Source organism: Lotus japonicus, chromosome 3, assembly GCF_012489685.1.
Source record: "Lotus japonicus ecotype B-129 chromosome 3, LjGifu_v1.2".
NCBI lineage: Eukaryota > Viridiplantae > Streptophyta > Magnoliopsida > Fabales > Fabaceae > Lotus > Lotus japonicus.
Window position 1 is genome coordinate 57943473 of NC_080043.1, and position 9505 is coordinate 57952977.

Genomic DNA, 9505 nt, shown 5'->3' on the forward strand with positions numbered 1-9505 from the left:
CACTTGCCACATGTGCCCTGATTTTTCCTTACCTTATTTCTCCTTAATAAAAAAATACATTTTTAAATTTTAGATTTGATTAGGATTTAGGTTTTTTATTTCTTGATTTTATCTTAATTTATTTTTGATTTATTTTTAGAGTATTAATTAATTTTTATGGTATTTTTATTGAATTTTCGGATTTTTAATTAATTCCGGATTTTATGAGTTTTTATTGTGATTTGCTAGATTTTGATAGTTTTTATCTATTTTTATTTAGTACATTTTTAAATTTTAGATTTGATTAGGATTTATGTTGTTTATTTCTGTATTTTATCTTAATTTATATTATTATTTATTTTTAGAGTATTAATTATTTTTTATGGTATTTTTATTGAATTTTCGGATTTTTAATTAATTCCGGATTTTATGAGTTTTTATTGTGATTTGCTAGATTTTGATAGTTTTTATCTATATTTATTTAGTACATTTTTTAATTTTAGATTTGATTAGGATTTATGTTGTTTATTTCAAGATTTTATCTTAATATAAAATCAGTGATAAGTGATTTAAATCAATAATACATCCCATTAGCAAAAACCCTCTTAAAACCCTGCCTACCTCCACTATCTCCTCCATGGAATTCATCTCCTCCATGCAATTTTCATCTCATCTCTCCCCTGAACGGTCAATATATATTAGAAAAGAACAACTTCTAGCATGACGTATCGCTCTCACATGCCAAGTTAGTGACGTGTCGCTCCCAGATTAATTCTCACCTAATATTTTACATGTAAGCTCTTTCTCCTTGGCCCTACTTGCCACATGTGCCCTGATTTTTCCTTACCTTATTTCTCCTTAATAAAAAAATACATTTTTAAATTTTAGTTTTGATTAGGATATAGGTTTTTTATTTCTTGATTTTATCTTAATTTATTTTTGATTTATTTTTAGAGTATTAATTAATTTTTATGGTATTTTTATTGAATTTTTGGATTTTTAATTAATTCCGGATTTTATGAGTTTTTATTGTAATTTGCTAGATTTTGATAGTTTTTATCTATTTTTATTTAGTACATTTTTTAATTTTAGATTTGATTAGAATTTATGTTGTTTATTTCTGTATTTTATCTTAATTTATATTTTTTTTAGAGTATTAATTATTTTTATGGTATTTTTATTGAATTTTCGGATTTTTAATTAATTCCGGATTTTATGAGTTTTTATTGTGATTTGCTAGATTTTGATAGTTTTTATCTATATTTATTTAGTACATTTTTAAATTTTAGATTTGATTATGATTTATGTTGTTTATTTCATGATTTTATCTTAATATAAAATCAGTGATAAGTGATTTAAATCAATAATACATCCCATCAGCAAAAACCCTCTTAAAACCCTGCCTACCTCCACTATCTCCTCCATGGAATTCATCTCCTCCATGCAATTTTCATCTCATCTCTCCACTGAACGGAACCACCCCGACAAAATCGTCTCATCTCTCAACGGAACCACTTTGCCATCGACTTGCAATCGCATCCCTCCGATTTGCTGCCTTGGACTGATTGGGAAGGTTGCAGATAGAGGTTTCAAATTATTTTCTTCCTTTGCTTGCATAATATGTTATGGTTTTTTTCAATTTTATTTTACTTTACCTTTAACTTTCATTCACTCATGTTTGACTTCAAGGTCAATTTCGTTCATCACTTGCCATGCTAATTTCAAATTCTTTTCTTCAGGTTTTTTTTTATAGATATTCCACCAAAAGAGATTCTTTGGAAGCCATGGATGGTGAGTCCATTTTATATTCTATATGGAATTTTGCAATATTTTGATTTGTTTTTTATGTTTTCTGATTCTCCTTTGTATGTGATTCTATTTTATTCGTTTTTCTTAATTTGCATCTAAAATTTGTGTCCTATGTTATAGGAGGTGAAACATTGATCTGTGTATATTTTGATTAACCTAATCATTGTCAGTGAAGTGGATTGAGGGAGTGAAAGAATTGAGGGGAGAGAAAGGAGAAGTTGTATATTTTTTTCCTTGCAACTTTTTTATTTGGTAATTTTTTCTTTTTGCCTGCTTCTTGCCCCGAGGAAATTAATTATTATTGTTGGTGCTTGCCGTTACAACTACAGAACTACATATCATGGATGAGATTTTACTGCTTATCTATGTTCGCTCAAGCTATACTATTGAGGTTAGACTTTTAAAACTGGTGCTATCCTTTCTAATATGCTAAACGCCTAAACCAATGTTCTAACAATAAATTGATTTCCTTGGCTTCCCTGGAAACATTTGACATGAATTTATCCGTAGGTACAGAACGACAATGAGGTGCATACCTCTTTCTGACTACATTCTCTGATTCTCAGCTAGCTGAAGATGAAACATGATTGATGACTCAAGATCTTATCTTGCTCTCATTTCAAGTAAGCCACGAAACATGTGAGACCAGAACTCATGGAGGTTTTTCTCAGTCCATTATATGTATATATTCACCAGATAAGAGATAGAGATGTGTGTTTGGTGTTGCACTACTGTGATGCATATGTATATATTCACCAGATAAGAGATAGAGATGTGTGTTTGGTGTTGCACTACTGTGATGCATATATAGTTTTACTGACTTAGTTCATCAATTCTACATCTATCTATCATCATTACATATATTAAAAGTCACTTTTCGAAGGCAATATTAGATTTTATAATTAATCATTGTTCTACTATGGTTCAATTAATCAAACTTTAGTGTGATTGGAAGTCTTGCTTGCATGAGTGTGTAATTATCACATTACGATTTAGTATCAGCATATGTTTTTGATTTGGTTATTGTACTTTCAACAACAGTGCTACATAAAGCAAAGAGTTGTTTTAGCCGTTCAACAAATATAATGGGTCTAAAATTTCTAGAGGGGTTTTCTTCCATTCATCTTCTTTAGTAGCATGTGATTAGTTTCCCCTTACAAATAGATCTGATTGGTTATGGAAACCACTGGAAGGCCATAGCCAAAAAGTGGCTTCAATTCATTCTTTGGCTTTCATATCTGTCTGCAAATTTGATTGCTATCTTTGCACTATCATAGCTAGATTGATGTTGCACATATTGCTATTATGTTTGGTGGTCTTTAGTCTATCCTACTCTAACATGTCTATCAATCTCACTTCATGAGTACTTGATTTTCTGTTACTTAGAATGCAGATACGGCGGGAAGCTGCTGATTTGGAAGCAAGTTTCATTTGAATTAGCACGAGTTCATATTAATTCATGTTAAAGTTGGACAACAATCAGGAATAGCACCTAGGATTGCTGCTGATTTGAAAGCAAGTTTCATTTGATTTTGGACTGGGCCCCCTAGAGGGGCAACGCCTAGCATGTAGCCCGCCCCGGGGCAGGGCCCTAACCTTAAGATGGGCCTTGGCTTCGGAGGCCCAATTGGCCCAAGAGATAGTGCCCAAACTCTATAAATAGGGGGAGTTACCAATTGTGGGGGGGGGGTGGCTCATTTGATGAAATCATACATGAAATTCAGCATTCTCTCTCTCATTCTCATTCTCTCTCAAGCACAATTCTCCACTCTCTAGGTACTATACCTTTCTTCAATGTTCATTGCTAGAACATTTGGCGCCGTCTGTGGGGACCGTAAACTTTCTACTCCCATTCACATGGATTGATTGTGCAGGAAGTTATCTCTGTTGGTGATTAGGCAATTCTCTGGTCTTTTGATTTTGATTTTGTAACCGGTGTTCGTTTTCCGATCGAGTTTGCATCGTTCTTGGTTTGGATGGAGACTCGACGCAGGAGGCAGCATCATTCACCAGTGCGACAGCGAATTTCGCCGCCTCGGCGGCCTCATCGTGTGATCCTGGATTCTCCGGTACGAACGGCGGGAGTACAACCGCCTTCTCCTCCTCCGTCACCACCACCTCCTCCATCGCCTTCACAGGTTGGATCTCTGGAGCGCTCACCAGAGAATTCACCTGCTCCGGAGCAACAACCGGCGGTGACACAGGAGCAATGGCGCCATCTGATGCGCAGCATTGGCAACATCCAACAGAGGAATGAGCATCTACAGGCTCAGTTGGATTTCTACCGTCGCGAGAAGTGGGACGATGGAAGCAGAGAAGCAGATTCCGTGGCTGAGTTCCGTCCGTTCTCGGAGGATGTTGAGAGTGTGGCGATTCCGGATAATATGAAAACGTTAGTTCTGGATTCTTACAGCGGAGATTCCGATCCGAAGGATCATCTTCTGTATTTCAATACGAAGATGGTGATAATTGCGGCGTCAGATGCGGTGAAGTGCAGGATGTTTCCATCGACGTTCAAATCGACGGCGATGGCGTGGTTCACAACTTTGCCGCGCGGATCGATTTCAAATTTCAGAGACTTCTCATCCAAGTTTCTAGTGCAATTCTCGGCGAATAAGAATCAGCCGGTGACGATCAATGACCTATATAATATTCGCCAGCAAGAAGGAGAGTCATTGAAAGAGTACATGGCAAGGTACAGCGCAGCGTCGGTCAAGGTTGAGGACGAGGAGCCTCGAGCTTGTGCTCTGGCATTTAAAAACGGTTTGCTACCGGGAGGGTTGAACAGCAAATTGACACGTAAGCCAGCGCGTTCGATGGAGGAGATGCGTTCTCGCGCCAGCACTTATATTCTTGATGAGGAGGACGACGCTTTCAAAAGAAAGCGCGCGAAGTTGGAAAAGGGCGACACGTCGCCCAAGCGTGCGAAAAAAGATAAGAATGGCGAAGATAAGGGGGATGACAAGCAGCAAAGGCAAGATAAAGGGAAGGCGGCATTGAGGCCGACCAAGGAGCAGTTGTATCCACGGCGTGATGATTATGAACAACGCCGGCCATGGCAATCCAAGTCCCATCGCCCGCGGGAGGAAGCTGACATGGTAATGAATACTGAATTAACGGATATGCTCCGCGGGGCGAGGGGCGCAAATCTAGTGGATGAGCCAGAGGCCCCTAAGTATCAATCACGGGACGCCAACCCCAAGAAGTGGTGTGAATTCCATCGGTCCGCCGGGCACGGCACAGACGATTGCTGGACTTTGCAGCGGGAAATTGATAAGTTGATTCGGGCGGGATATCAAGGAAATCGCCAAGGCCAGTGGCGCAACAACGACGATCACAACAAAACGCATAAGCGAGAAGAGGAGCGAGTGGACACTAAGGGCAAGAAAAAGCAAGAATCAGCGGCTATCGCCACAAGAGGAGCTGATGACACGTTCGCTCAACACTCAGGACCGCCCGTTGGGACCATAAACACCATCGCTGGGGGATTTGGCGGCGGTGGCGACACCCATGCGGCACGGAAACGCCATGTTCGTGCGGTTAATTCTGTTCATGAGGTCGCTTTTGGATTCGTACACCCTGACATAAAAATCTCGATGGCAGACTTTGAGGGGATAAAGCCTCATAAGGATGACCCGATCGTAGTGCAGTTAAGGATGAACAGTTTCAACGTTAGAAGGGTACTCCTGGATCAGGGTAGTTCGGCTGATATTATCTTTGGTGATGCATTCGACAAGTTGGGACTAACTGACAATGATCTGACTCCATATGCGGGAACCTTGGTAGGTTTCGCGGGGGAGCAAGTAATGGTGCGAGGATACATTGATCTAGACACAATATTCGGGGAAGATGAGTGTGCCAGGGTTTTGAAGGTAAGGTATCTGGTTCTCCAGGTGGTGGCATCTTACAATGTCATTATTGGGCGAAATACATTGAATCGCCTTTGTGCTGTAATTTCAACAGCCCATTTGGCGGTCAAGTATCCGCTAAGCAGTGGAAAGGTTGGAAAGCTGAAGGTGGACCAGAAGATGGCGAGGGAGTGTTACAATAATTGCCTTAACTTGTACGGCAAGAAGAGTGCGTTGGTCGGTCATAGATGTTATGAAATTGAAGCTTCGGATGAAAATCTTGACCCACGTGGCAAGGGGCGGGTAAACAGGCCCACACCAATTGAGGACACGAAGGCGCTGAAGTTTGGCGATCGCACTTTGAAGATTGGGACCAGACTGACGGAAGAGCAGGAGACGCGCCTGACAAAGCTGCTTGGGGAGAACTTAGATTTGTTTGCTTGGAGCTGCAAAGACATGCCTGGAATTGATCCAAACTTCATCTGCCATCGATTAGCATTGAATCCAAGTGTCAAGCCAGTTTCACAACTCAGGCGGCGCTTGGGAGGAGACAAGGGAAAGGCGGTTCAACAGGAAGTTGACATGTTGCTGGCGGCAGAGTTCATCAGGGAAGTGAAGTATCCGACGTGGTTGGCGAACGTCGTAATGGTGAAGAAGGCGAACGGGAAGTGGCGAATGTGTGTAGATTACACAGATTTAAACAAAGCATGTCCAAAAGATTCGTATCCCCTTCCCAGCATTGATAGCCTCGTTGATGGTGCCTCGGGCAACGAACTGCTTAGCTTGATGTATGCTTATTCTGGCTATCATCAAATCCGCATGCACCCGGCAGACGAGGACAAAACGGCTTTCATGACCGCCAGAGTCAATTATTGCTATCGCACCATGCCGTTTGGACAAAAGAACGCTGGGGCGACCTACCAAAGATTGATGGATAGGGTTTTTGCTGGGCAGGTGGGGAGAAACATGGAAGTTTACGTCGATGATATGATCGTTAAGTCAGTACGTGGTTTGGATCATCATCAAGATCTGGAAGAAGCATTCGGCGAGATCAGGAAGCACAATATGCGCCTTAACCCGGAGAAGTGCTCTTTTGGTGTTCAGGGTGGCAAGTTTCTGGGATTCATGATCACATCCAGGGGAATAGAGATAAACCCGGACAAATGCAAGGCGATTCAGCAGATGAAAAGTCCCTCTAATGTGAAAGAAGTCCAACGTTTAACCGGGCGAATAGCAGCTCTATCTCGTTTTCTCCCTAAGTCTGGCGATAGATCTTTCCCATTTTTCAAGTGTCTTCGAAAAAATGCTGCATTCGAGTGGACAGCGGAGTGTGAGGAAGCTTTTGTTCGCCTCAAAGAACTCCTGTCATCACCGCCGATTTTGTCAAAACCAATGCAGGGGCACCCGCTGCACTTGTATTTTGCTGTGAGTGATAGTGCTCTGAGTTCTGTGATATTGCAGGGGGTGGATGGCGAGCATCGAGTCATTTATTTCGTTAGCCACACACTCCAGGGCGCAGAGGTCAGATACCAAAAAATCGAGAAGGCAGCATTGGCGGTCCTCGTCACCGCCCGGCGGTTAAGACCTTACTTTCAGAGTTTTCCAGTAAGGGTGCGAACGGATTTACCCCTGAGACAAGTGTTGCAAAAACCGGATTTGTCAGGCAGATTGGTCGCCTGGTCGGTTGAATTGTCCGAATATGGTTTGCAATATGATAAACGAGGCAAGGTTGGCGCACAGTCGCTGGCTGATTTTGTGGTGGAATTGACCCCAGATCGGTTTGAAAGAGTAGACACTCAGTGGACTCTCTTTGTAGATGGATCCTCCAATAGCAGTGGCAGTGGCGCGGGAGTAACGTTGGAAGGACCAGGAGATCTAGTACTGGAACAATCGCTGAAATTCGAGTTCAAGGCCACAAACAACCAGGCAGAGTATGAGGCTCTCATCGCCGGGTTGAAGTTGGCGCGTGAAGTAAAGATTGGAAGCTTGTTGATAAGAACGGACTCGCAGTTGGTGGAGAACCAAGTGAAGGGCACTTTCCAGGTCAAAGATCCTAATCTGATCAAGTACCTAGAGCGAGTGCGATATTTGATGACACTTTTTCAAGAGGTTGTGGTGGAATATGTTCCTCGGACTGAAAACCAGCGGGCGGACGCGTTGGCCAAATTGGCGAGCACGCGGAAGCCCGACAACAATAGAAGTGTGATTCAGGAAACGCTGGCGTTCCCCAGCATTGAAGGCGAGCTCATGGCATGCGTGGACAGGGGAGCGACGTGGATGGGACCTATATTGTCCATCTTAGCGGGGGACCCAGCGGAAGTGGAGCAATGCACGAAGGAACAACGGCGAGAGGCGAGCCACTATACTCTCATCGACGGACATTTGTATCGCCGTGGTTTTTCGGCGCCATTGTTAAAATGCATACCGCCGGAAAAATACGAGGCGATAATGTCTGAGGTGCACGAGGGAGTGTGCGCAAGCCACATTGGGGGGAGATCTTTGGCTTGCAAGGTGTTGAGGGCGGGATTCTACTGGCCCAACCTCAGGAAAGACTGCATGGACTTTGTGAAAAAATGCAAAAAATGTCAAGTGTTTGCTGATTTATCTAAGGCACCGCCAAAGGAGCTGGTAACGATGAGCGCCCCATGGCCCTTCGCCATGTGGGGGGTGGATCTAGTTGGGCCTTTTCCGATCGCCAGGTCGCAAATGAAGTTTATATTGGTAGCGGTGGATTATTTCACTAAATGGATTGAGGCCGAGCCCCTGGCCAAAATAACCTCTGCGAAGATAGTCAACTTCTACTGGAAGCGAATTGTTTGCAGGTTCGGGATCCCAAGGGCGATCGTATTCGACAACGGGACCCAGTTTTCAAGCAACCAAACTAGAGAATTTTGCAGGGAAATGGGCATACAGATGAGGTTTGCCTCTGTGGAGCATCCGCAAGCAAACGGGCAAGTGGAATCTGCAAACAGGGTAATCCTGCGTGGATTAAGGCGACGGCTCAAGGAGGCTAAGGGAGCCTGGCTGGAGGAACTCCCGGTGGTGCTATGGTCATACAACACCACTGTGCAATCCACTACAAGGGAAACCCCCTTTAGAATGACCTATGGGGTTGATGCTATGTTGCCAGTGGAGATTGACAACTTCACATGGCGAACCCAGCCAGATTTTGAAGGGGAGAATCAAGCCAATATGGCGGCGGAGTTGGACCTTTTGTCGGAAACGCGTGACGAGGCGCACATTCGGGAAACAGCGATGAAGCAGCGCATGGCGGCAAAGTTCAACAGCAGGGTTCGCGTCCGAGATATGCAGGTCGGCGACCTGGTCCTCAAGTGGCGATCGGGAGCCCCGGGAAACAAGCTCACGCATAACTGGGAAGGGCCCTACCGCATTATTAAAGTTCTTGGTAATGGGGCCTATCACTTAGAAGAGCTTGATGGAAGGCGGCTACCTCGGTCGTTCAATGGTTTGAGCTTGCGTTACTATTATAGTTGATCGCAGGCGAGAAAGCGAACAAGGCGGAGTCGCCGGAGCCAGATATCTTTGAAATTTTCTGAAAAGTGTTTTCAAATTCTCCAATGTATTGCAATAACAAAGCGTACTCTTTTTCTCCGAAAGGAGTTTTTTAATGAGGCGCTCCATCAATAAAATAAAACGAAAATTCACGAAATTCGTGTCCAAAAATTCCAGGGATTCCCTGACGATCGGAATTGCCGATCGACATAAAGAATTACGGCGATCACTAAGTGGGACAGGCTTGATCCCCAAAGGGGCCTGCTGGAACCCTGAAGGTGGCGGCGATTCCACAAATGGCCTTTGACGCCTGGGAATCACCCCCCGGAAAGTCTGACGTGATCGCCGGTCCCGTA